General features: G+C 39.9%; 1 long non-coding RNA gene across 1 annotated transcript in view; it reads left to right on the top strand.

Moving 5' to 3' along the window:
• Positions 1–613: 613 nt before the first annotated feature.
• The window catches only part of LOC120237611, a 67,041-nt gene continuing 39,949 nt past the window's right edge, over positions 614–27,705 (top strand). Inside the window, exons 1-2 of the long non-coding RNA XR_005529993.1 lie at positions 614–723; positions 10,135–10,239. This is a non-coding gene — a long non-coding RNA (uncharacterized LOC120237611). The remainder of the gene's footprint in view (positions 724–10,134; positions 10,240–27,705) is intronic.

Raw genomic sequence — 27,705 nt, 5'->3', positions numbered from 1 at the left:
GTAAGAAATTATCACAAACTCAGGGGCTTAAAGTAACACTTAGCTACTATCTCCGAGCTTCCTTGGCCCAGGAGTCTGGGCGTGACTTAGTGGGATCTTCTACTTTGGGTCTCACAGGGCTGCAGTCAAGGTGTCTTTGGGGGGTCACGGTCTCATTCCAGATTCAGGTTCCCCTCCTAAGCTCCTGTGATTGTTGGCAAAGCCCCTTTCCTGTGGCTGTAGAACTCATGGTGACCAGCTTCTGCAAGGGTGGCAGGAGAAATAGTCTCTGCTGCTTCCCCCATCTCTGATCTCAGGGAAGCCCTAAGCCCTCTTTTTAAAGAATTGACTTGATCAAATCAGGCTCATCCAGGATAATAGCCTTTCTGATGAACTCAAAGTCAAATCTAATTACACCTTCAAAGATCCCTTTGCTTTTGCCACGTAACATAATCACAGGACTGCTATTCTGCCAGGTCCACAGGTTCTACTTACACTCAGGGGGAGAAGATTCTTTGCGTGGAAGTCATTGTTGCATAACACACCCTTCACCACCATCATTTCCTATTGCTGCTGTCACACATTGCCACAATGCAGTAGTTTAAAACAGAAATTTGTTTGCTTACAGTTCTACAGGCCAGAAGCTGAAATGAGTCTTACGTGGCTGAAATCAAGATGTGAGCAGGGCTGATTCCCTTTGGAGGCTCCAGAGGAGAATCTGTTTCTTGCATTGTCCAGCTTCAGGTAGATACCAGCATTCCTTGGCTTGTGGCTTGTTGCTTGTGGCTCCATCATGGCAATGTCATTGTCAATATTAATGCCTTTTCCTCTTCTATTCTTCTGATCTCCTGCCTCCCTCTTATAATGACCCCTGTGGTGATACTGGATGACATTCTGGTGATAATCTAGGATAATTTTCCCACCATGAAGTCCATAACTTAATCACTCCTATGAAGTTCAGTTTGCCTCGTAAGGTAATATTCACAGGTTCTTAGGCATGGTAATGCTGGGGGGCCATTAGCCTACCATACCTCCCCTTCCAACCATACTTATAAGTCCATGTTTTAATGCCTTATGTTATCTTTAGTTTTCCATGCTTATTTTACGTACACACATGCACGCGTGCGCGTATATTTTCACATACACCTTCATGTACTAGAAGGTTTGGGTGGTCGTTTAATGGAAATCATTTGTGTTATATACCATTTTCTTAATTTTTCTTTTCCCTTCAAAACCTCATGAAAATCCCTACATGTTATCTGATTTAGCTGTAATTTATTTTTTTTCAATTTGCAGTATAACTTCCCACACAACGGTTATTCTATCCATGATTCAACCATTCTTTTAATGATAGTTGCTCCTTCTGTTTCCAGTTGTATTTTAATTGTTTTTGATTTTGTCATATACACAATCTGCAGTAAACATCCTTGTACATAGATATTTTCACATCCTCATTCCGTTATTGCCTCAGATAGGCGCCCAGGAGTGGAACTACTAAATAAAGACTATTTGTATTTATTATTTTAGTACATGCTGCCAGATTGATTTTCTGAAAGCCTGTAACCACTCACATTTTTACCACCAGTGTTTGAGTATCCTGTCCACTTCAACCCTGACAGCACGTATGATTAGTCTCTTTAACAGTTGCTAGTCTGATGCATTACTTCAGATTTCCTACTTAACTAGTGTATAAACGGCTTTCCATTTGTGTTGTGTGTTCTAAATTTGGATCTGCTCTTCTGTGAGTTGCTTCTTCTTAACGTTTTCCCACCTAGCTGTTTGATTATTTCTTGTCAGTTTGTAAGAGCTCTGTGAATATCACTTTATTAGCTAAGGTAATGCCAGTTGTTGCAACACTCAAATTGTGATTTAACACAAGAGAGGTTTATTGGCGATGGGATGGGGTGCTCTGATCCACAGCCATTCAGAGATGCAGGCTGATGAGGGCTCTGCCGTCTCCAGCGGTGGTTTCCTAAGTCACCTTGCCTATCCTGCAAGGACATAGAGGAGGAGAGAACGGCTCACACACGGGAGGCTAGGCGTGGAGGAATGCTCTCACTTCTGCTCATGTCTCTTTGGCTGCTACCTAGGCGCCTGGCCATACCCTACAGGAAGGCTGAGAAATGTAGTGTACATGGAAGCCTGTGGGGGCGGAGTGAGGAGCGGGTTCCAAAGGGGCACCAAGAAATCTTTAGGGATGACGAATATTTCTTTACCTTGATTGTGGCGATGATCTCACAGGTATTATACACAGGGCAAGATGCATCAAACTGTGCATTTTAAACAAGTGCTGCTGATTAAGCCTCAATTGTACCTCAATAAATACAGCTGTAAGAATATAATAGAGGATAAAATATGTCCCTTGAAGAAAGGGAATCAGTTTTGTGAACAGCCAGCCAGTCTCTCTTATAGTTACATGTACTTATGAATATTTTCTAAATTTCCCATTTTTACTCAAACAGATCTTTTGGGGTGGGGGAAGTATCAAGAAGGTCTTGACAAGTGTCAAGAAGTGTCAAGAAGATAGTTTGGTCAAGAAGGTCTCCCTTGCCCTTAGATTATACTTCCAATTTTTTAGATTGTCTTACAAGATTCTTTTTTTAAATGGCTATTTATTTTTGAGAGAGAGACACAGGGAGAGGGACAGAACCCAAGCAGGGGACAGGCAGAGAAGAAGGGAAACACAGAATCCAAAGTAGGCTCAAGGCTCTGAGCTGTCCACGCAGAGCCTGCGGCGGGGCTCGAACTCACAAACCGTGAGATCGTGACCTGAGCCAAAGTCGGACCCTTAACCTACTGAGCCACCCAGGTGCTCCTATTGCAAGATTCTTAAGATAAATACTCAATTTTATTCTTTTTCTTTTTCTTTTTTTTTAATGTTTTATTTATTTCTAGGAGAGAGAGAGAGAGACAGCGTGAGCAGGGGAGGGTCAGAGAGAGAGGGAGTCACAGACTCTGAAACAGGCTCCAGGCTCTGAGCTGGCAGTCAGCACAGAGCCCGACGCGGGGCTCGAACCCACAAACCGCGAGAGCATGACCTAAGCGAAAGTCGGACGCTTAACCAACTGAGCCACCCAGGCGCCCCTATTCTCTTTTTCTTGCTGGTTGGATAAATTTCCTGCTCAGTCCCTTTTATTTTCCTGTGTTAATATGGGAATTCTAATATTCATTTATATCCTGTTAACAGGCACCTTCTCTACTCCGGTGCTCAGGATAAGACATCTTCTCTGCTCTCTGAAAACAAGCTACCAATTATCCCCACAGGATAAACTCCAAAATAGTTCTGAATGCACATGTGACCTCCTCTCCCCTCTGTCTTCCCCAGATGAGACCTTGGCAGTGCTAGTACTTGCCCTCCCCCACTCCAGTGTCCAGGACTTGCTGAGCTCATTCAGCGTTTTCCGTTACAATAAGAAAATGGCCTTTTTGCATCATGCTGCTTCTGTTCTAAAACCTCCTGTTTAACACTCAAATCACATATTCCCAGAGAATGTTTCATTATGTTAATCGCCAGTATTTATTGAATACTTACTATATGTCAGTCACAGTTTAAGAAGTTGACTTATACTAGATCACTTAACTTTTACACCTTTAGAAGGCAGGTACTATCATTATCCCTGCTTTACAGATGAAGAAACTGAGGCATAGAAAAAAATAAAGAATAATTTCACACAGCCGGAAAGGGGTAGAGCCAAAGATTCAAACCCAAAGGGTCATCCTGAGAGTTTATGCCTGTGGTCCAGGCACCAGCAGCAAAAGCATCACCTGGGAATTTGTTAGAAATGCAGAATCTCCAATCTCCCCGCAGACCTGCTGAACTGGAATCTGCATTTTAACATGATCCTCAGGTGATTTACATTAAAGTTAAGAAATGCTGTTCTCTGCCATAGTGGGAGTCAGTGAATTACATGGGATCTATATGCTCTGAATTCTGGCATGTCCATAAACACTGTCACCCACCTAGTTAAGTGAATGAGAACTTGACGAGATAGGATTCTTGTATCCTAATTGTCTATGCAGCCAATAAGGGGTACTATGGGAGCTTATTCTTTTTCTTTTATAGATAACTTTTTTTTCTGTTCTAGAAGCATATAAAATTTGTTTTAATCCTTAGAATTCAGGAATTTTAGCAGGATATGCCTAAATGTGTATGTTTTCTCATTAATCATTGCTGGAACTTGGTGAGCCCTTTCAATTTGCAGACTCAGATTTTCATTCATTGGAGGGAAATGTTCTTCTAATTTGTTTAATTATTGCCTCTCCTCCATCTGTTCCTTTAGCTCCTCTGGAGCACCTATTATTATTATTTGCTAGTTAGGTGCCCTTGATGCACCCTCCAAGTCTTTTACTCTTTCCTAACGGTTTTCCTCTCTATAATTTTTGCTCTGTGTTTCGAAATGACTCTACAGTTTGATTTGCCAGACCATCAGTAACTTTCCTCCAGCTTGTCTAGCAGAGTGTGTGGATGGGAAATCATGTTTTTAGCCCCAGAAAGTCTGTGTGAGCACATGCGCACACAATTTACTTGCATCTCCTTAAGTGTTCTTTCTTTGGTCAAATTTCCAGCTGTCTCTTCCAGAAGCTTGACTTTAGTGGATGTGTTCTGGTTGACCTGAGCGACTTTCTTCTCTCTGACGGCTAGACCACCTTGGAGTTGTGTCCATTGCTCTTGTTCACTCTCTGAAGGTCCTGTCTGGTTGCTGGAGGGGTCTTCAGGGCAGCGCCTCTGCAAGTGGTGGAAAATGGAGCAGACTTTTCTCCTGTGAGGCTACAGTATAGAAGGCCCCTCATGGACCACCGGGAGGAACTTTGTTTGCTCCCCAGAGTTCTACACTTTCCTAGCCTCCAGAGGAAAGAGGACTTTGCCTACTGGGTCAGTTTCCTTTGGGTCTCGGGAACCAAAGAAATGTGACACACTTATATATGACCAAAGTCACTGACCCCATTGGCCACAGAGCTCTGAAGCCAAAGACTTCGCAGGATTCCTTGCTTTGCACAAAGCTCCCAGGGATGGAGATTGTGAGGAGAAAGGATTCTCCAGCTGGCTTCCCCTGTCCACAATATACAAAATTATCTTTGCTGGAATTTTTACAGAACCTAGAGTCTCCTAAACCTGTTTGTCTCAGGAGAGGCAGACAGATTGCAGTTAAGAGTAGAGAAGAAAGGAGCCACACCCTCTTCCTTCAGCTTCTCGTAATCCCGTTAGCGCTCACCTTTGCCACGTTGTTCATGGCAAAAATACTTGAAATAACCGACCCAAAGGAAAATGACTAAATAGACTACAGTACCTCCATACATAAAATGCTGTCTCTAAAGGGAGTATGTAAAATGATGTTCATGATGCATAGTACAAAGGGAGAAACAGAAGCTTTAGAATGTAATGAATTCTATTATCCCATTTTAGAAATACTCTCTATGTACATATATACACTAAGATTTTTTTATTTCAGGTAACAAAAGCTTGTTTTGTTTAGATTGAGCAAAAGATAAAATTGTGTTTTAGATAAGTACTGACATAGTTAATAAATTGGTGGCTAATGTTGGACCATTTAGATTCAGGAATGAGAGGGGCGCCTGGGTGGCTCAGTCGGTTAAGCATCCGACTTCGGCTAAGGTCATGATCTCACAGTTCGTGGGTTCGAGCCCCACATTGGGCTCTGTGCTGACAGATAGCTCAGAGCCTGGAGCCTGTTTCAGATTCTGTGTCTCCCTCTCTCTCTGATCCTTCCCTGCTCACACTGTCTCTCTCTCTCTCAGAAATAAATAAAACATTAAAAAAAATAAGATTCAGGAATGAGAAGGAAATGAACAAGGGCCGCATCTTCTCCTCGGTATACAGATAGATCTCTTCTACCATTGAAGTGGCCCAGCTGCTAACTCCCAGACTCCCTGATATCCATGGCACATAAATGATGTCATCGTCTTGGCTTAGATCACATGTCCATTCTGGGATCAATCAGCCTCTCCATGAAGGGTAGAAAATGTGTAGAATATTCCACAGACCCACCTTTCCATATCTGGAGTCATTCTCAAAGAAAAGAACACTACTGGAAGCCTAGCAATCACCACACAAGGATTCCAAAATGTTTTATATACAGATGCACGCACACACACCCATGCAGGCACCCACACACATGCACGTGAGCATGTGCGTGCACACATTCACATACACACACACACACACACACACACACACTCACTCACACATCCAAATACCGATCTTACTGTTACTTCTAAAAGATAGGGATGGATATGTGGAAGGGATGGGAATGGTAGACTTTTTCTCTTTTTCTTCAAATACTTTAGTATTCTTAGAATTTTACAGTGAACACTAAAAGTGAATGAAAGGAAAAAGGAAGGAAGGCAAGCAGGCAGGTAGGCTCTCCAGCTCTCCACTTGGCTTAGGTTTCTCATAGTTTGAAAGCTGATTTCAAGAGATGGGAAACTGACTCTGCTGTTTTTTCTAAAGTCTAGATTTAAAAATTTCAGAAAGTCACCTCTACTGTATTCATGGGTTAAAGTCAGTGATAAAGAGAGATTCAAGAGGAAGGCAAATAAGTTCCCCCCTTGAAGAGAGAAGCAGCATGCACATACAGGAGGGGAAGAGTTCATGGTGGCCATGTTTGTGGACCAGCCACCACGCCCGTACAACATAGTGAGACTCTGTAGACAGTCTATAAATACTCTACATCGGTGATGTCACAGTTTTGGTTTCAAATCATGATAAGAGTGTCTTGCCTCCTTATGTCCTAGAAAACATCCCACACCTTCAGATTACCAGCTAGCAAATACCTCTGAACAAATCTAGAAAAATTAATTTTGATTTATTTTCTTGACTATACAAATTATAAACATTTGCAATATAAGAGTTTTTTAATAGAATGAATAAAAGTGAGAGATCCTTTTAGCATCCATTTTCTCCTTATCCCATTATTTATCCCACAATCTGCCCACTACCTTTTAGAAAAAACTTCACAAATACTGTTTTTTTACCATTTACGTTATACCCAGATTCCCCTATTTTAAAAAATTTTTGTAATGTTTTATTTATTTCTGAGAGAGAGAAAGCATGAGCAGGGGAGGGTCAGAGAGAGTGGAGACACAGAATCTGAAACAGGCTCCAGGCTCTGAGCTGGGGCTCGAACCCATGAACCGTGAGATGATGACCTGAGCCGAAGTCGAATGCTTAACCGACTGAGCCACCCAGGCGCCCCCAGATTCCCCTATTGTTAACCTCTTATATTAGTATGGTACATCTGTTATAATTAATGAAACAATAGTAGTGTGATTATTAAAGTCTGTATTTTATTTTGTTTTCTTTAGATTTTTTTAATGTTTATTTATTTTTGAGAGAGAGAGAAAGAAAGCGAGCATGCACAGGCAAGTAGGGGAGGGGCAGAGAGAGAGGGGAACAGAGGATCTGAAGCAGGCTCCACTCTGACAGCAAGAGAGCCTGATGGCTCCTGTGTTTCTGTAACATACCCCCACCAATGGTTGTATTTTGTTTCTTTGAGCGCTTCCTTACTTTCTGGTACTTCAGGAAGCTCCAGGCTCTTCTTGTGTATTTCCTGTCCCAGTCTTAGAATTACCTATTTTTCTGAGAAGCCATGATCCCTTTTATTAAAGAATGGTGTCAGAAACAAAGATTCTGATGATGAATATTCTTTTCTAAAGTGCAAAGAGAAGTTTCCCAACCTAATCTGGTTCATCCCAGGCTGAGCCAGTGCCACTTGCCAATGTTGGTTAGCTGACCCTCGGCCGCCTGGCTTCTCGCACATATAAAATTTATAGGAGCTTCTCCTCACCCTTTCTTCCCATCCAATGTATATTTTTAAAACTTCTATTTGAAGAAATGTTATTTTAAAAGTTTAGGAGGTTACCTGAGTATAGTGAATTAATATGTAACTTTTGAGGAGACCTAAGTAAGATAGCAGGAAGAAAACTGGGATTACAGAAACCATTTACACTTTCTGTCAAATACATCATCAGCCTGCTTCAGGTTTCCTAGAGAGAGCAGATACAAATCCGTCCTACACGGCTCCTATGATTGTGTGGGGCAGTTTGACCTTTACATTAACATACAGATCCCTAGAATTAATCTGTTAATAACACTTAAAAATGTTACACTGAAAGTTAACCTAATAAAACAAAATCAAGCAGGAAAAAGTCTAAAGAATAGTTCTTAAAACCATGAGGGATCTAACATTAGATTAGAAATAGAAGTTCTAGGAGCACCTGGGTGGCTCAAGTCAATTAAGCCTCCAATCCTTGGTTTCTGCCCAGCTCATGAGCTCACGGTTCATGAGTTCATGACCTGCATAAGGCTCGGCACTGACACATGGAGCCTTCTTGGAATCCTTTCTCTCCCTGTCCGTCAGCCCCTCTCCCACTCAAGCTGTCTCTGTCTCTCTGAAAATAAATTAATTAATTAATTAAAAGAAAAGAGGGGTAACTGGGCGGCTCAGTTGGGTAAGCACCCATCTTTGGCTTAGGTCATGATCTCACCATTCCCCAGTTTGAGCCCCTCATTGGGCTCTGTGCTGACAGCTCAGAGTCTGGAGCCTGTTTTGGATTCTGTGTCTCCCAATGTCTCTCCCCCTCCCTGACTCACACTCTGTCTCCCTGTCTCTCAAAAATAAATAAACATTAAACAATTTTTATAGTCAATAAAAAGAAGTTCTAACGCAGTGGCCTGTGCCCATCATCGCATATGCCTTGGGGGCTCACCATCTAACACACCATAGGATGCAGAGAACCTCATGGGACTTTTCCTGCGAAACCACCATAGACCTGTCATTTCTTATGTCAGTCACCATGACCTGATCTCTTCCTCTTGCTCCTATCAGGCAAACAGCCTTGGCTCTCTTTCCAGCTGATCAGGCCTGTCCTGTCACCCTCTTGTTTATTGTCCAGGTGGTAGAGTCATCTTGCTTATGATTTGCCACACGGTCTCTTTTCCTTATTTTGACATGCCCTCAATTTCAACTTCCTTCATGGAGCTTAAGCAGATGAAATACAATTAGGGAATATATTCCCAGCAAGAATCTCTCATATTTTTCCTTGATTCAAGTTATAAAGGAAAGAAGCACAAAATGAAAATAGTATATCCTATCCTCAATGAAAATGTGTTTTCTATCTTTTTTTTTTTAATGTTTTATTTATTTCTAGGGGAGAGAGAGCGAGAGGGCGTGAGCAGGGGAGGTTCAGAGAGAGAGGGAGTCACAGACTGAAACAGGCTCCAGGCTCTGAGCTGGCTGTCAGCACAGAGCCCGATGCGGGGCCCGAACCCACGAACCGCGAGATCATGACCTAAGCGAAAGTCGGACGCTTAACCGACTAAGCCACCCAGGCGCCCCTGGATTTTCTATCTTATCAGGATGTGAACAGGTGGGATCATGTGCATGAAGGAAATTAAATGGGCTTCTAAAGTCAGTAGAACTACATTTGAATCCTGACCCAACCATTGACTGACTGTGTGATCTTGGGCAAATTACATACCTCTCTGAAGCCAATTTTTCTTACCTATAAAATTAGAATAATAACATCCTATCTCACATATGGCTACAAAGTTGATTATGTAAGTCATATAATAAATGCTGGTTCCTTTTCCCTTCTCCTTTCTAAGAAATTCTGTGTGGGAGAAAATTTTTTGCAAGTTACCCAACCTTTGGTACTTCCCTACAGCCAAGTATTTCTCATCTGTAGTAAGAGTCACAGAAGGATAAAAAGTATCTGTTTTATGGCTGAGGAAACTTTGATCCCCAGAGTACAGTGACTTGACCAAGGTCAAGCCACCAAAGACTAGCATGCTATTCGAGAAGTCTTCCAGTTCATTTATGGAGTATTTGCTGAAAATCTATCATGTATCACATACCATGCTAGGCACCAGAAATAGAAAACTGGAAAAGGTATAGACTTTAGAATCTTCTAAGAGAGATGAACACATTCAGCAAACCATAATATGATGTGATGTGGGCTAATATCCCTCCTGTAGAGGAAATATAAGAGCGCAGGGCTGCATCCATACCAGAATATGAATGTGAAAATCAATTGAAACAGATGCTTCAAGTTGAATCATAACGGAAGGGAAGTGACTTTTTAGAGTTTCTCCTTACCCTAAGGCTTCATTCATTCATCTACTCTTTCATCCAATAGGCATTTATAGAAGACCCAATGTGTGTATGACATTGTGCATGGAACCACGGATGTAGAGATGAACACAGTCAGACTGCTGCCTCATAACTCAGGAATTAAAGAAATGTAAGTTGACAGCTTTCTGGCCCTTTGATATGTATACATGTTAAAGAAATCTTAGGAATAATCTAAGCTTAAATGTAATGTGTTAATGCAGGTACTTAAAGAAAGTACTACAATGAAAATTTTATTATTTCTAATGCACGTCAGCATCATTGCAGTTAATTTTCAAATCTCAAATCTTTTCTTTGACCCTGAAATAGAAAGGACAAAGTTAACATACACACATACATATATATGTGTCTATATGTATATGTATCTATATATGTGTGTGTGTAATATAGGTTATAATATATATTTATATACATATAAATCATTTTTTCACCAACTTGTACTAACTCAATTAGTTCACCACTGTTAAAAGGCAATCAGAAAGTTATCAAATTGATGTTGTAACAAAATCAATATCTATTAATGGGTTTTCTGGTTTGTTTTTCCTTGCATCTTCTAAACCATTTTCTCTTAAAATAAGCCAACTTCCCAAATCCGAGGGTGTTAGTGTCAGCACATAACAGAACTGATGGACTAATCAATTTTTTGCTTTTTAACATTATCTACAAGGCTTAGGTCAACATTATTTATTCATTTTTATTTGGAACCAGCTTTGTGGAACTTCACTGAAGGGATGCAAGATACTATTTTATTTCTATAAATATCTGCTGGTAGTGGGTATAGGATACAGGACAGAAGTGCTGCTTTCAAAGATTTATAATGACCTCAATGACAATACTTTAAAGAAAGGAAGTGGAGAGAATAATAAATACTCTATGGATGCCTTTCCTCCAAGCCTTGTTAAGGTCTTTCTTCCCCAAAACATCTCCAGTCTAGCACCCAGTCAGAAAGAAGCAGCCGTGTTCTTTCTCATAAATTCCCTTTTGCAATATCAAGAGATCGGTGATGGATGGTAAAACTGTCAAAACAATTTATGGTAGAAAAAAACTCCTTTTTAGAGCACAATGTCTCCATACAGTATTTCTGCAGCCTAATCTGAAATTATCCATTCAAGTCATGATGCCTACCTAGAGAATATCACAGCACACTCTAAGCATGGATTTTAGACCAACCAATTTTGATATAGGAAATGGTGTTTGTTAGACATAATGTCTTTTGCAGGGAAGGTTGATCACAGGAAAATCTTTCTTAAGTAAACGCTCCAAAGAATGGCAAAAATCGATTGCCTTATGAAAAAGGTCTTTCCCTAAAGGTCAAATCCACTTTCATGATTAAGTGCAGAGTTATTTATATAGAGTAGCTCAGAAGTAGTGAGGTATGCCATATCTCCTTCCCTCCCTCCACCTTTTATTTATAATGACAAAGTCACATGTGAAATCTGTCCATCTTTCTTTTTTAATTTTATTTTTAAGTCATCTCTATACACAATGTGGGGCTCAAACTGACAACCCTGAGACCAAGAGCCATGTGCTCTAGTGACTGAGCCATCCAGAGACCCCTGAAATCCGTCACTCTTGAGGCTTATTTATAAATGCAAAATAATAAAACTGCTTTCAGATCAAACTCTATCAGAGATACCAGCACTACTGCAACAGAAGCATGAGTTACATCTCACTTAACATACTAGTATCTCTTACACTCTGTTCACCTCAGCGCACTCTAATACTATAGTACTTCCTACTGTGAAAAAAAGAGAAAAGGTGACATTCATATTATTGTCTCTTTTTTCTTCTTGCATCTTGAACTCTCTTCTTACTGTTGCAGTTTCTGGCTCACATGCATTCCACTGAATATCCGGAGTAGATCAGAAAACAACTCCGTGAAATACAGGACTAGGGAATACTTCATTGAGATGTAGGTACCTTGAAGTACTCCACTAATCATAACTGTTATTATAATTCTTTCATTCGTATTAGGGTAACAGAAAAGGGTTGAAGTAGAATACAGTTGGCATCCTTCTGTGCCAGTGAACAGCATTTGGAAAGATTCATGCCTTACCCAGCAAGGCCTCCTACTCTGATTACTTATAAACCTATCTTTGAAGAGAAACTGCTGCCACAGATCATATGGTCTTTACAGCTTTGATTTTTTGGCTCCAAAACCAACAAGATGTTTTTTCTCATACTGAACCATCTCCTCGTGCATCATAGCAAGCCAGTGTGATATGCTCGCTACTATGCTTTTATGATGTGAGCATGCAGAGGGATTATTTTAATTCCATTCTCAGAACCCTTCCACCCCTGAAACAATTAACAGAGAGCAATTGCTCAATGACTTTCTGTTTCTTTCAAATGATCCGATATTGTCAGATGCCTGGCTGGCTCAGTTGGAAGAGCATGCGATTCTTGACTTCCGGGTCAAGAGTTCAAGCCCCATGTTGAGTGCAGAGATTACTTAAAAAAAATCAACAACCACTCAAATGATCAGATTGGAATTCAAGTCAGCTGACACACCTGCTCTGTGCCAGATGGTCCCATGGAGCCCTCTGAGCAGAGCGCAAGAACTTTGCCACCCCAAGCCTGGGGCTCCATCCCTCTTTGAAACCCCATTCCTATTGCCTCAGCCTGGAGCCCTGACTACGCCTCTCTTCTGTGTCTTTGCACTCGAGGCCACATCTCCTCTGACACTTTCCAGAGCGACTAGTGTCTTCTCACCCACCTGAGACTTTAAATTCTATGGGAAGAGTAACCTACCCAGGCTGTCACCAGGTCACTCAAGAGCTCCTAACAAACTTTGAGGCCCCCTCATTCCTCCTTTCAACACACCCCTGTACTCCTTGCTCAGTATGCATCTGTAATTTCTTCCAGTCATCTCTATTCTGTCCCTGCTCTGTACTTCTCCTTCACACTTCTTTCCTACCTCCCTCTGCAACCCTGTTCCAGTGGAAAAAAATTCCCCCAATCCCCCATATCCTCATGGCTTCCCTAAAGATTCCATTCCTTATCCTTGAGACCGACTTCATTTTAAAGGATATTACTTGTCCCTCAGGCTGTAGCCTGGCTAATGGAGGCTTCCTGTCCTACAAGTCCCCCAGAATCTCTACACCATTCACTTCCACCCTCAGGGAAGATGGGTTCACCCCATCCCTTTGAGACTCTTGCCATTTGCCTTTGACCCTATTTACTGGCTTCACCAGCTACCTTATCACTATCCCTCTCAATGAAAGATGCTCCACCCCAATAGTTTTATTTTATCATGATAGGTATTTCCTTGTCTTTAAGTTTAATTATTTATTTTGAGAGAGAAAGAGAAACAGAGAGGAAGGGAGAGGTGGAGAGAGAGAGAAAGAGAGAGAAACCAAGCAGGCTCTGCACTCTCAGCACAGAGCCCGATGCAGGGCTCAAACTCATGAACAGTGAGATCATGACCTGGGCCAAAATCAAGAATCAGACACTTAAATGGATTGAGCCACCCACATGCCCCATAAGTGTAGTCTTAATCCCCATCCTCTATTTCATCCGTCCCCTTACCCACCTCCCCTCTGGGAACCATCAGTTTGTTTTCTGTAGGTAAGAGTCTGTTTCTTGGTTTGTTTTTCTCTCTCTTTTCTTTGCTTATTTGTTTTGTTTCTTAAATTCCACACATGAGTGAGATTATATAGTATTTGTCTAGCTGACTTACTTCAGTTAGCAATATACTTTCTAGCTTTAGCCATGTTGCAAATAGTAAGATTTCATTCTTTTTATGGCTGAGTAATATTCCATTGTATCTATATGCCACTTCTTTATCCATTTGTCTACTGATGGAACTTGGACTGCTTCCATAATTTGACTATTTAAGTAATGCTGCTATAAACATAAAGGAGCGTGTATCCCTTTGAATTAGAGTTTTTGTATTTTTTTTGGATAAATACCCAGTAGTATGATTCCTGGATCATAGGATAGTTCTATTTTTAACTTTTTGGGGATTGCACCAGTTTGCATTCCCACCCAGAATGCAAAAGGTTTCCTTTTTCTCCACATTCTTGTCATCCGTTTCCTGTTTTTGATTTTAGCCATTCTGACAGGTGTAACGTGATATCTTATTGTACTCTTGATTTGCATATCCCTGATAATGAGTGATGTTGAGCATCTTTTCATTGTCTGTTGGCCATCTGGATGTCTTCTTCCGAGAAATGTCTTTTCATGTCTTCTGACCATTTTTAAATTGGATTATTTGGTTTTGGGCTATTAAGTTTTGTCAGTTCTTTAAATATTCTGAATACTAACCCTTTATTGGATACATCATTGGCAAATATCTTCTCCCATTCAGTAAGCTGCCTTATAGTTTTATTGATGGTTTCCTTTGCTGTGCAGAAGCTTTTTATTTTGATGTAGTCCCAATAGTTTATTTTTGCCTTACCTCTAGACATATCTAAAAAAAATGTTGCAATGGGGGTGCCTGGGTGGCTCAGTCGGTTAAGCATCCGACTTCAGCTCAGGTCATGATCTCACAGTTTGTGGGTTCAAGCCCCGCGTCGGGTTCTGTGCTGACAGCTCGGAGCCTGGAGCCTGTCTTCAGATTCTGTGTCTCCCTCTCTCTTTGACCCTCCCCTGCTCATGCTGTGTCTATCTCTCTCTGAAAAAATAAATAAAACATTAAAAAAATGTTTTTAAATGTTGCAATGGCCAATGTCAGAGAAATTACACCTGTGTTCTTTTCTAGGACTTTTATGGTTTTAGGTTGGACGTTTAGATCTTTAATCCATTTTGAGTTTGCTTTTGTGTATAGTGTAAGAAAGTGGCCCAATCTCATTCTTTTGCTTGTAGTTGTCTAGTTTTCCCGACAACGTTTGTTGAAGAGACGTCTTTTTCCCATTACATATTCTTGCATCCTTTCTTGAAGATGAATTGACCATATAACTGCGTTTATTTCTGGGTTTTCTATTTTGTTTCATTGATCTATGTGTCTATTTTTGTGCCAGTACTATACTGTTTTAATTATAACTGCTCTGTAATATAACTTGAAATCTGGAATTGTGATACTTCCAGCTTTGTTTCTCTTTCTCAAGATTGCTTTGGCTATTCAGGGTCTTTTGTGGTTCCATACAAATTTTAAGATTATTTGTTCTAGTTCTGTGAAAAATGCTGTTGGCATTTTGATAGAGATTGTGTTAAATCTGTAGATTGCTTTGGGTAGTATGAACATTTTAACAATATTTGTTTTTCCATTCCATGAGCATGGGATACCTTTCCATTCGTATATCATCTTGAATTTCTTTCATCAGTGTTTTATAGTTTTCAGAGTACAGATCTTTCACTTCTTTTGTTAAATTTATTCCTAGGTATTTTATTACTTTTGGTTGCAGCTGTCAGTGAGATTGTTTTCTTAATTTCTCTTTGTGCTACTTTATTATTAATGTATGGAAATGCAACGAATTTCTGTATATTGACTGTGTATCCTGTGGCTTTACTGCATTCATTTATCCATTCTAGTAGTTTTTTGGTAGAGTTGTTAGAGTTTTCTATGTATAGTGTCATATCACCTGCAAGTAGTGAGACTTTTACTTCTTCCTTACCAATTTGGATGGCTTTTATTTCTTTGTCTTGTCTAATTACTGTGGCTAGCACTTTCAGTCCTATGTCGAATAAGATGGACATCCTTGTCTTATTCATGATCTTAGGGGGAAAGCTCTCAGTTTTTCCCTATTGAGTATGATGTTTGCTATTGGTTGTTCACATATAGCCTTTATTATGTTGAAGTATATTCCCTCCAAACTTACTTTGTTGAGGCTTTTATCATGAATGGATGCTGTACTTTTGTCAGATACTTTCCTGCATCATGAAATGATCATGTGTATCACATTGATCAATTTGTAAATATTGAACCACTCTTGCATCCCACTTTGACTGTGGTGAATGTTTTTTCCTTAATGTATTGTTAGATTCAGTTTGCTGGTATTTTGGTAAGGATTTTTGCATCTATGTCATCAGAAATATTGGCCTCTAATTCTCTTTTTCTGGTAGCAACTTTATCTGGTTTTGGCATCAGGGCAGTACTGGCCTTGTAGAATGAATTTGGAAGCTTTTCTTCATCTTATAATTATTGGAATAGTTTAAAAAGACCAGGTATTCACTGTTCTTTAAATATTTGGTAGTATTCACCTGTGAAGCCGTCTGGTCCTAGATTTTTGTTTGTTGGAATTTTTTTTTTTTTTTATTACTGATTCAGTTTCATTACTGGTAATTGGTCTGTTCAAACTTTATATTTCTTCCTGATTCAGTTTTGGTAGGTTTTACATTTCTAGGAATTAATCCATTTGACTGACATAATTTTTGGTGACACATAATTTTTCATTAACATTGACTTATAATTTTTTGTATTTCTATGGTGTCAAGGGGTTATTTCTCCTCTTTCATTTCTGATTTTATCTGAGTTTTCTCCCTCTCTCTTTTGTTTTCTTTTCTTTTCTTTTTTTCTTTAATGAGTCTGGCTGTGAAAGTTTATGCATTTGTTAATCTTTTCAAGGAAGCAGCTCCTGGCTTTATTGATCTATTTTATTACTTTTTTGTTTCTATTTTATTTCTGCTCTAACCTTTATTATTTCCTTCCTTCTGTTTATTTTAGGGTTTTTTATCCCTTCTTTTTCTAGATTTTTTAGGTGTAAGGTTAGGTTGTTTATTTGAGATTTTTCTTGCTTCTTGAAGTAGACCTCTCTTGCTATAAACTTTCTTCTTAGAACAGCTATTGCTGCATCCTCAAAATTTTGGGCCATTGTGTTTTCATTTTCATTTGTTACCATGTATATTTTTATTTTCTATTTTATTTCTTGGCTCACCTATTCATTTCTTGATAGGAAGTTACTTAACCTTCATGTATCTGTGTTCCTTCCAAACTTTTTCTTGTGACTGATTTCCAGTTTCATAGCATTGTAGTTGGGAAAGATGCATGGTATGACTTTTGTCTTTTTGAGACTTTTTTTGTGGCCTGATATGTGATGTATTCTGGAGATGTTCCAGGTGCACTTAAAAAAGAATGTGGGAGGGACACCTGGGTGGTTCAGTCGGTTGAGCATCCAACTTTGGCTAGGGTCATGATCTCATGGTCTGTGGGTTCAAGCCCCACATCAAGCTCTGTGCTGACAGCTCAGAGCCTGGAGCCTACTTCTGATTCTGTGTCTCCCTCTCTCTCTCTGCACCTCCCCTACTTGTACTCTGTCTGTCTGTCTTTCTCTCTACAATAAATAAAAATTTAAAAAAATTCTTTTAAAAGAATGTGGGTGCCTGACTGGCTCAGTTGGTAGAGCATGTGATTCTTTATATTGGGGTTGTGAGTTTGAGCCCCATGTTGGGAGTTTAGAATTTACTAAAAGAAAAGAAGGATTAAGGGGAAAATGTGTATTCTGTTTTAAGATGGACTGTTCTGAATATATCTGTTAGATTCATCCAGTCCATTGTGTCATACGAAGCCATTTTTTCCTTATTAATTCCTATTTGGATTATCTATCCATTGATGTAAGTGAGGTGTTAAAGTCCCTTACTATTATTGTATTACTATTGATTACTTCCTTCATATTTGTTGTTAGCTGCTTTATGTATTTGATGCTTTCATGTTGAGTGCATAAATATTTACAATTGTTACATCTTCTTGTTGGAGTGTTCCTTTATAATTATATAGTGTTCTTTTTTGTTTCAATTTTTCTTTTTCTTATTTTTTTAGAATTTTTATTAATTTTTTAAAATGTTTATTTATTTTTGAGAGAGAGAGAGGCAGAGCATGAGCAGGAGAGGGGCAGAGAAAGAGGGAGACACAGAATCCAAAGCAGAATCCAGGCTCTACACTCTCAGCAAAGAGCCCTACATGGGGCTTAAACTCACCAGTCATGAGATCATGACATAAGCCAAAGTTGGATGCTTAACCAACTGAGTCAGCCAGGCAACCCCCAGTTTTTCTTTTAATGTTGTTTTGTTCAATATAAGTATTACTGTTCTGGCTTTCTTTTCACTTCCATTTGCATGATAAATGCTTTTTCATCCCTTTACTTTCAATCTGCATGTGTCTTTTAGTCTGAAATTAGTCTCTCATAGACAGTATATAGATGGGGCTTGTTTTTTTTTTTAACTATTCCATCACTATATGTCCTTTTATTGGAGCATTTAATCCATTTACACCCAAAGTAATTATTGATAAGTTATGTATTTATTGCCATTTTGTTACTTGTTTCATGGTTGTTTCTACAGGTTTTCTCTGATTCTTTCTTCTCCTGCTCCGTTTCATGGTTTGTTGGCTTTCTTTAGTGATATGCTTAGATTCCTTTCTCTTTATTTTTAAAAACCTATTTATTTTGAGAAAGAGAGAGAGCATGAGTGCTTGAGTGAGCATGGCGGGGGGTGGTGCAGAGAGAGAGGGAGAGAGAATTCCAAACAGGGTCCATGCTCAGCACAGAGTCTGATGTGGGGCTCAAACTCATGAATCATGAGATTATTACCTGAGCCTAAATCAAGAGTCGAATGCTTAACCAACTGAGCTCTCCAGGCACCCCCTTTTCTCTCTCTCTCTCTCTTTTTTTTTTTTTGCATGTCTATTACAGTTTTTGATTTGTGGTTACCATTTGGTTGTTTATAACACCTTCTGTATGTAGCAGTCTGTACTAAGTTGATGGTTGCTTAAGGTTTAACCTATACTTTACTCTTCGCCCTACCATGTTTTAGGCATATGATGTCATACTTCCCATCTTTTTGTGAATCTCTTGATTGATTTTTGTAGATACACTTAATTTTACTGCTTTTGTGCTTCCTACTTTTCTTACTCCTACTCTTTACTTCTTACTCTTATAGGCTTTTCTTCCCACTCAAAGAGTACCCTGTAGCATTTCTTGTTCAGCTGGTTTTTACTGAAGAATTCCTTTAACTTTTGTATGTCTGGGAAACTCTTTATCTGTCTGTCTATTCTGAATGATAGTCTTGCTGGATAGAGTTTTCTTGGCTGCAGGGTTTTTGTTTTTGTTTTTTTTCTTTCAGCCCTTTGAATAAGTCATCAACTCCCTTCTGGCCTGCAAAATTTATGACAGCCTTATGGGGTTTCCCTTGTATGTAACTTTTCTCTTGATGATTTTAAAATCTTCTCTTTATCAGTACTTTTTGCCATTTTAACTACTGTGTGTCTTGGTATGGACCTCCTTGGGTTGATTTTGTTGGGGGCTCTCTGGGCCTCCTGGATCTGGATCTGTTTCCTTTATCAGGTTTGGGAAGTTTTCAGCTATTATTTCTTCAAATAAATATTCTGCCCCCTTTCTCTTCTCCTTCTGGGATCCCTATAATACAGATGTTATTACACTTGAAAGTGTCACTGAGTTTCCTATGTCTGTTTCCATTTTTAAAATTTGTTTTTCTATTTCCTATTCAGAGTGATTGCTTTCCATTACTGTGTCTTCCAGGTCACTGACCCAATCATCTGCTTCCTCTAGTCTACTATTTATTCCATCTAGTGTCTTTTTAATTTCAGTTATTGTGTTCTTCATCTCTGATTGGTTCTTTTTTATGTTTTCTATCCTTTGTTAAGGGCCTCACTGAAATCCTCCACTCAAGTCCAGTTAATGTCTTTATGATCATTGCTTTAAATTCTCTATCAGGCATATTCTTTATCTCAGTTCCTTTTAGGTTTCTTGTTGTGATTTTGTCCTGTGACATATTCCTCTGTCTCCTCATTTTGTCTAACTCTCTGTGTCTATTTTTGAGGTTGGAATTTCAGTTATGTCTCCTTCTCTTGAAAGTAGTGGCCTTATGAAGAAGTCCTGTAGTGTCTTGCAGTTGCAGGGTCCCCTGTTCACCAGAACCTGGTGCTTCAGGGATGTCTCCTGTGTGGTGTTGCATGTGCCCTACTATTGTGTCTGTGCCACTTCTACCTTCAGCCCAGTCATCTGCAATGGCTCCCTTTGCCTGTTGTGGGCAGGGATTGGTCCATATGTTGTTAGTGGGCCATCTGGGACCACCTTGGGGTTGAGTTGAGTCATACCTGCTGTTTGCCAGAGATGCAGTAGCACCAACTAGAGGGTATTTTCCCTGTGTTGTCTGTCCCTTGAGAAGCTTTCATTGGTTTGTGGGGCCTACAGTCAGACCAGATGTCTGCCTCCAACCCACTACTGGATCACAGTTGGCTTGGTGTGTGTGGTCATCTCCCCCTCTCCCTGGGGCAGGAGTCACTTTGGAGTGGTGCTGGATCCTGTCAGCGCTGCTTGTACCCTACCAATCTTGTGGCACTGCTTCAGATGGGCTCCAGCCAAGGGCATATTAGAGGGGGCAGGTCTGCAGGAGAACACAGGGACAGGGTGCACTGTTAGCAAGCTAAATAGCAAGTACTGACACCACAGTGGAATCTGCAGGTGTCCTTGTGTTTATGCTGCAGGGTGAGGGAGGCAAATGGTGACTGCCAGCTTTTTTTTTCCCCTGAAGAAGTCTCCCATGATCCCTGCCCCTTCAGCACACACTCTGAGATTAATAAACAAATCTCCCTCCTGTATACCCCAGGCGATTTTCAAATTGCTGCTTCAGTGCTCTGTCTCTGTGGAGCTGTTTGTTGTGCTGTCTCTTTAAGGGCAGGGACTCAGTTTCTTTTTGGCCTCCCAGCTCTCCCACAGCTGAGCCCACTGATATTTAAAGTTACAGGTGTTAAGCCCTGCTGTTATAAGAACTCACAAAATTATGCCCTTCTGGTTTTCAAAGCCATATGTTATGAGTATTTGTCTTCCCCGTGTGGGCTTCCTGGTGTGACAGTCTGTTTCTCTCCCCTTATCGTGCCTCCAGGATCCCCTCCCTCCCATAGACAGTTGTGTGGGTCTGTTTAGTTCCCCAATGTGTCTCCGCCCTTCCTACCCCCCTCTCTAAATTAAGCTGTGGAGAGTCTGTTCTGCCAGTCTTCTGGTTGTTCTCTGGGTTATATACCTTGATTTGAGGGCTGTGTAGTTGTATCCATGGGATGAGATGAGATTAGGATTCCCCTACTCTGCCATCTTCCCACAAGTCCCTTCTGGAAATGTGTGTTTTAACAGTCTTCCATGTATCGCTTATCATCCAGAGCACCTAGAAAACACTGCTCAGACCCGTAAGCTCCATGAAGGCAGAGATAATTCCTATCCCTTTCATATTTGTATCCACTGAATGTAGGACTTTGCACAATGCCTGTGTGTGCTGACAGAAAGAAGACAGGAAGGAAGAGAGGGAATGATGCATGAAATGAACATGACTTTCATAGTGTAGTCAATTTACTGAGTTTGTGGTATAGCTTCTTGGAGTTCAATTAGCAAAATTCAATGCTAGAGAGATAATTTATCCATCCACATAAGTAACTCAAATGTGTTGCTAGTAGAGAATCTAATCAAGGTAATTAATTGAGGTCAGCTATTACTCTCACATTTGAGTAATGTGTAGAGCCCTTTAAAAAATGAAAACTCCTTGATGGGCCTCAGGGTTGATCTCCATTATTTTTATTATAATGTTTCTTGAATGTATATAAAACTACATACAAATGCCTTATACTTATAGGTCTTAGGTTATTATAAACCAAGCAAACAAAGTTGCAAAACCAATAAAATTCAAGTTAACAGCATTAATTTGAAGTGGTGGGTGAAACTAAATTGCTTCTTCCCATGTAACCCTTCTACTGCCTGATACAGAACAGCCTCATTGTTTGGTCTGCCTTTGCTATGTTGTTGCGTATATTGTATATGATTCAATCCTTCTGCCACTATTATTTATAGGGTGGCCTGCAGATGAAATAGCATATACTCATGTTCCCTTTAATTTTAGATTATCACAGAAATGAGACACATGAAAAAGTTTTCATAGAGGAATATCCTATCACAGAGAATACACCCATGGATTCCACTTTGAATGGCACTTCTATAGCCAAAGGACTGATTTGCTAACTTACACAGTGAAGACTTGCACTCACGGTCCCTTACTGAACCTGAAGCTGCTAGACAATCTTCTATTCCTATTCTATTCTGTCTTCTATTCTCAAGACCCAGAACAGTATGTGTCATCTGCCAATGTTTTAGCTGAATGAGGTGATTCTAGCTAGAGCAGAAATATCCAAAGTGTGAGAATGTTGGAGGGTGGGCAACCTCTGACCCAGACTCTGGCCCACAGGCCTGGTGGTGTCTGCATGCCTGGCTTGCTAGTTTCCTGACTCCCCCCTGGAAGAGTCTTTGGTTCCCTTGGCTGTGACTGTACCATGTAGCCATCTGTGAGTGACTTGGTTTTCCCCAGGGACTTTGCTTCAAGAGGGAGAGGATGTGCTGACCAGCTCAGCCTCATGGTAGTTTTGATTTTAAGTCAAATTAACAAATTGGCAGTCTGCCCTCCGTGTGTGTGTCTTTGTGTGTGTGTGTGTGTGTGTGTGTGTGTGTGTGTGAGAATCCCTTGAGAATTTAGCCAATGTGAATATAATTCTGAAGGCTTCACCACCTCTGGATGGCAATAGCTCTACTGCCTGCTATTGGAAGGCTTAAACAAAATAATGTTTGCAAAGTGTCTTTTATGCCTAAAGTAATCTCAGGGGGTGTGTTGTGGAGCCATCAGAGCCCCCATCTTATGCTAAAATACTCATCGAGGGAGAGATGGGGTCGGGGAAACAGGACTAGATTTGTGCCCATGTGTTACATAAATTTTAAGTAATATCTAAAGCATAAAGCATTTTTTGTTTATTAATTTATTTTGAGAGAGAAAGAGCACACAAGCAAGGGAGGGGCAGAGAGGGGGCAGAGAGAGAGAATCCCAAGCGCGCAAGCGCATGCGCACACACACACACACATAAATACATACACTCGAAGAAAACTAATCCCATTCTCTTGGGTTCACTGTTGCTAAATCCCCCAAAATATTGTGTTACCAGTCATCTTGAATTGCCATCTTTTAAGCTGAACCTGTTTTAGAGGCTGATGAAAATTGCTGGGAGATTATGGCTACCATTTACTCCAAAATCCATAGAGTCAGACAAAGACCATTCCTACAGGCAATGAACCTGAGCATATTTAGTATCCTATCTAGAGGAAGTTGAATGGAAATAACAAAAGATAAAGAGGGCTTTGGAGTTCACCAACACAGTTCTGGAAATTCCTCATTATCTCTAAGGCCTGAAGCCAGCAATGGATCACTCCAGTAAGACCCATATTTTCTTTGTGGTCTCACTGACCCAGGGAACCAACATGTGATCATCAGAAACAGATACATGGGAAAATAATTAAGATACACTATAATAAGGACTCCAAGAGAGGTGAGAGCAAAGTGCTATGGTAGGAGGGTAGACAGAGGATTAAGGAATGTGAGTAAAAAGGCAGGACCCCAGTTAATATTTGTCCCATGTAATGTATGTTGCATGAGGTAACATCCTAGCCAGGTCTTAAAGGTTGAATAGGAGTTGGCTGAGCAGCAAAGAGCACTCAGAGGGGATGAAGGGTTCAAGGAAAGGCTACCTCGATGTAAAAGTTTACACAATTCCGAAGGATGTTGGAGACAAAATATCAGAGTCATACAGATGAAAGGAACTTAGATATTACCTAATCCCACCCTCCAATTTTACAGGAGGACTAGAAAGGATAAAAAGACTACTCAACTTTTGAGGAACTGGGATTCCACATGTGATGCTATAAAGTGGTAAATAAGAGGAGAGAATCAAGCCTTTATCCTGCTTTTAATATACAAACCATACTTCAGGCATATCTATCAACCAATTGCAATATCTAGATCTTGGTTATTTAGATGTTCATTCAAACAAAGTATAAAAAAAAATCAGGGCAATTTGACTCTGACCCTAATATTTGCTAGTATTAAAAAAATTATTAAAATTTTTGGAGTGGTACTGATATATGGTTATGTTTACAAGAAACAGTCTCATCTCTTCAAGACACATACTAAAATATTTAAAGATGAAATGATATGATATCTAATATTTGCTTTGAATAATCCAGTGTGGGACAAGAAAGGGAAATTTAGATGAAACAAGTTTGGCCATGAGTTTATAACTGCTGAAGCTGAGTACATAGGAGTTTATGAAACTATTTTCTCTGCTTTTGTATATGTTTACAATTTTCCATTATAAAAAGCTAAGCAAACAAAAGGCCACGTGACCGTCCGTTGGTCTGAAAGTTGGGACTGGATTCTTATCTTGTTCCTAGGGCTCTTGCCTCTAGATCTTACTGTTGCCCAGTTTAAATTTTTTTGTTTATGTATTTATTTTGAGAGAGAGAGAATAGGAGTGACAGAGGGGCAGAAAGAGAGGGAGAGAGAGAATCCCAAAAGGCAGTGCAGGGTTCGAACCCACAAACTTTGAGATCATGACCTAGGCCAAAATCAAGAGTCAGACACTTAACCAACTGAGCCACCTAGGCATGCACGCCCTTCCAGATTTTTATTTATAACTAAAGTAGTTGGATTGGGTAACCATTTTTATCTGCTTGAAGAATAACAGTGAAATAATAGTCAATATCGAGAATGTACATGGTCTTCAGCAAGTCCAGTCTTGCAAGTATCAACTCATTTAATCATCACCACAACCATCTAGCGTAGTTTGTTATTATCCCCATTTCACAGATGAGAAAAATGAGACACAAGTAATTCACTGAAGGCCTCCAGGTAGAAAATGGCTAGTAAATGTCTGGTTCTAGAATCAACGCACTTGACCAGCATGCATTGTGCTTCTCAGTGATGTGGACACGTGGAGAAAAAATCTACTGGCTTTAGTTATATGTTGTACTCCTCAGCTATTGCTGTGTAACAAATCACCCCCAAAGCCTCATGGCCTAGAGCAGACTATGATATATCACATTTCTCTGGGTTGGCTGGCATTTCTGTGTTCCACCCTGTTCATGGCTGTTCATGAGGCTGTATTCAGTGGGAAGTGTCAGCTGGTCCTCTTCTTCATGACAGAATTTGAAAATCTCAGGGAGTTAGGACATCGATAAGTGGTGAGACCCTGTGGACTGGATTTTGTGCTTTTAAAAATAGTAATTTTAAGTTTACCAATGTTTATATGCAAATAGATTTAATTATTTTTATTTTTTGGGTGGGGATATAACAAAAGCAGGGTTTTTTTTAACTTACTTATTTGTTTTTTAATTTACATCCAAGTTAGTTAGCTTATAGTGCTATAGTGATTTCAGGAATAGATTCCAGGGATTCACCCCCTGTGTATATAACACCCAGTGCTCATCCCAACAGATCTACTCCCTAAGGCTCCATCACCCATTTAGCCCATCCCGCCACCAGCGACCCCTCCAGCAACCTTCAGTTTGTCCTCTGTATTTAAGAGTCTCTTATGTTTTGTCCCCTTCTTTGTTTTAATATTATTTTCTTCCCTTCCCTTATGTTCATCTGCTTTGTATATTAAATTCCTCATATGAGTGAAGTCATATGATATTTGTGTTTCTCTGACTCATGTCGCTTAGCATAATACCCTCTAGTTCTATCCACATAGTTGCAAATGGCAAGATTTCATTCCTTTTGATTGCCTAGAAATACTCCATTGTGTATATAGGCCACATCTTCTTTATCCACTCATCCATCATTGGACATTTGGCCTCTTTCCATACTTTGGCTACTGTTGATAGTGCTGCTGTAAACATTGGAATGTCTGTGTCCCTTTGAAACAGCACTCCTGTATCCCTTGGATAAATACCTACTAGTGCAATTGCTGGGTCGTAGGGTAGTTCTATTTTTAATTTTTTATATCCAAATAGATTTAAAAAGTATTTCTAAAAAGTTTACAATAAGCCTATGGCCCCTTAGGTATCCCTTTTCCCTCCAGCTCCCTGGAGGGAACTATCGTTCTTCCCACTTTGTTAGCCGTGTCTTGTCAGCTTTTAACATTTCTACCTTTTATCACTTTTACCACTTCCACCCTCTCTTGCTTGCCCATCAGCCCAGTAATATCGTGGATCTCTGTCTTTTATTGGGGCTACATGCATGGCTTTCATTTGTATTGTACTGAGATTGCACTTAATTTTCTTGAACTTTTTTTCCCCTGGAATTTAAAAATGAGTTCTTTTACACTTACCGGAGTTAAAAAAAAAAAAAAATAGTTGATGTCTTCCTACACACTGTAACTGCTTTATAAAATACCCCTCAGTAACTGTTTTCTACACAAATCTGTCAGAAAATGTGTCATTCCTCCTCTTCTACTTTGTTTGGTTTTGGGTTTCATTGAAGAAATTCTTCCAGAAGCCCTCTGCTGTGCTCTATGCCACACTGATTACTCTTTCTGTCTTTTCCCAGCTGCAGGCTTGGGGCCTCACAGGCCAGTATCTTGGGATTTGTCATTGCTTCTCTGTTGCATTTCCTGTTTCCTGGGTCTCTTCTTAGTTTCTTTCCTTATTGCACTGCGGTGGGGGGAGGGGGCTGTCTATGGGGAGGAGACGGTGTGTTACTCCAATAATACTCTGGAGAAAGGGTGAACAAAGAAATTTTTGTTTTTTAAAACCCTGTAAGCCTAAAAAAAAAAATCTTTATTTAATCCCTTTATTTGATGGATAGTCTGGGTGCAGAATTGGAGGTAGAAAATTATTTTCCCCTTGGTCATTTGAAGGCATCGCTCTACTCTGTGAGTTTCTCTTCTTGCTATTGAGAAGACCAATAATGTCCAATTCCTGAACCTTGGATGTGGGCTTCCTTTCTTTTTCGGAATCTTTTCTTTATTCCAGTTTACTGCAATTTCACAATAATGTATATCAGTAAAGGTCTTTTCTCGTTCATTGTGCTGAATGCACGGATGGGTCTTTTCTAGTCCTTAAATCTAGGAAACTTGTTCTCTTCTCTTGATAACATCCCCCCCCCCATCCCTTTTTTCTTTTCTCCCTTTCTGGAATTCCTATTGGTTAAATATTTGGTGCTATTTGATGATCTTTGAATGACCTTATCTTCTCTTTTTGGTTGCTCTACTCAATGTGGCCATTTTCTGGGAGATTTCCTAGACTTCATCTTTCAAATCATATATTAACTTTTTCATTTTGATTAAATATACTTTTAATTTATCAGAGATTTTTATTTTCTGATTCCTCCTTTTGTGGTCTGCTCTTCTTATTTTATGGAAGTTATTTCTTGTATCTCTCTAAGAATATTAATTATATTTACTTTCGAGTTTTCTTCTGTTTCCTTGAGTTTCCTCTGGGTTTTTTCTTTTTCTTTTCCTTTTCCTTTTTTTATTTGTTTGTTGGTTGGTTTGGTTTGGTTTGGTTTGATTTGGTCTTTGCCCTTACAACTGTCTGGTGATCCTTGGCTCCGTTTATGTTGAAAGTCAAACAGTGGGGCGCCTGCGTGGCTTAGTCGGTTAAGTGTCCGACTTTCGCTTAGGTCATGATCTCGCGGTTTGTGGGTTCGAGCCTCGCGTGGGGCTCTGTGCTGACTGCCAGCTCAGAGCCTGGAGCCTGTTTCAGTCTGTGACTCTCTCTCTCTCTGACCCTCCCCTGCTCGCGCTTTTTCCCTCTCTCCTAGAAATAAATAAAACATTAAAAAAAAAAAAAGTCAAACAGTAAAAAGTGGGCTGTAACTTCTAGGTGCATGAGTGACAAATGACCACTGGTGAGCTTCCTATAAACAGGTGAGTAGGTGA

Source organism: Hyaena hyaena, unplaced genomic scaffold (genome assembly GCF_003009895.1).
Source record: "Hyaena hyaena isolate Hyena2069 unplaced genomic scaffold, ASM300989v1 scaffold_186, whole genome shotgun sequence".
NCBI lineage: Eukaryota > Metazoa > Chordata > Mammalia > Carnivora > Hyaenidae > Hyaena > Hyaena hyaena.
Note: the sequence above shows the minus strand (reverse complement) of the source record. Positions and strands in the feature narration are given on the sequence as shown.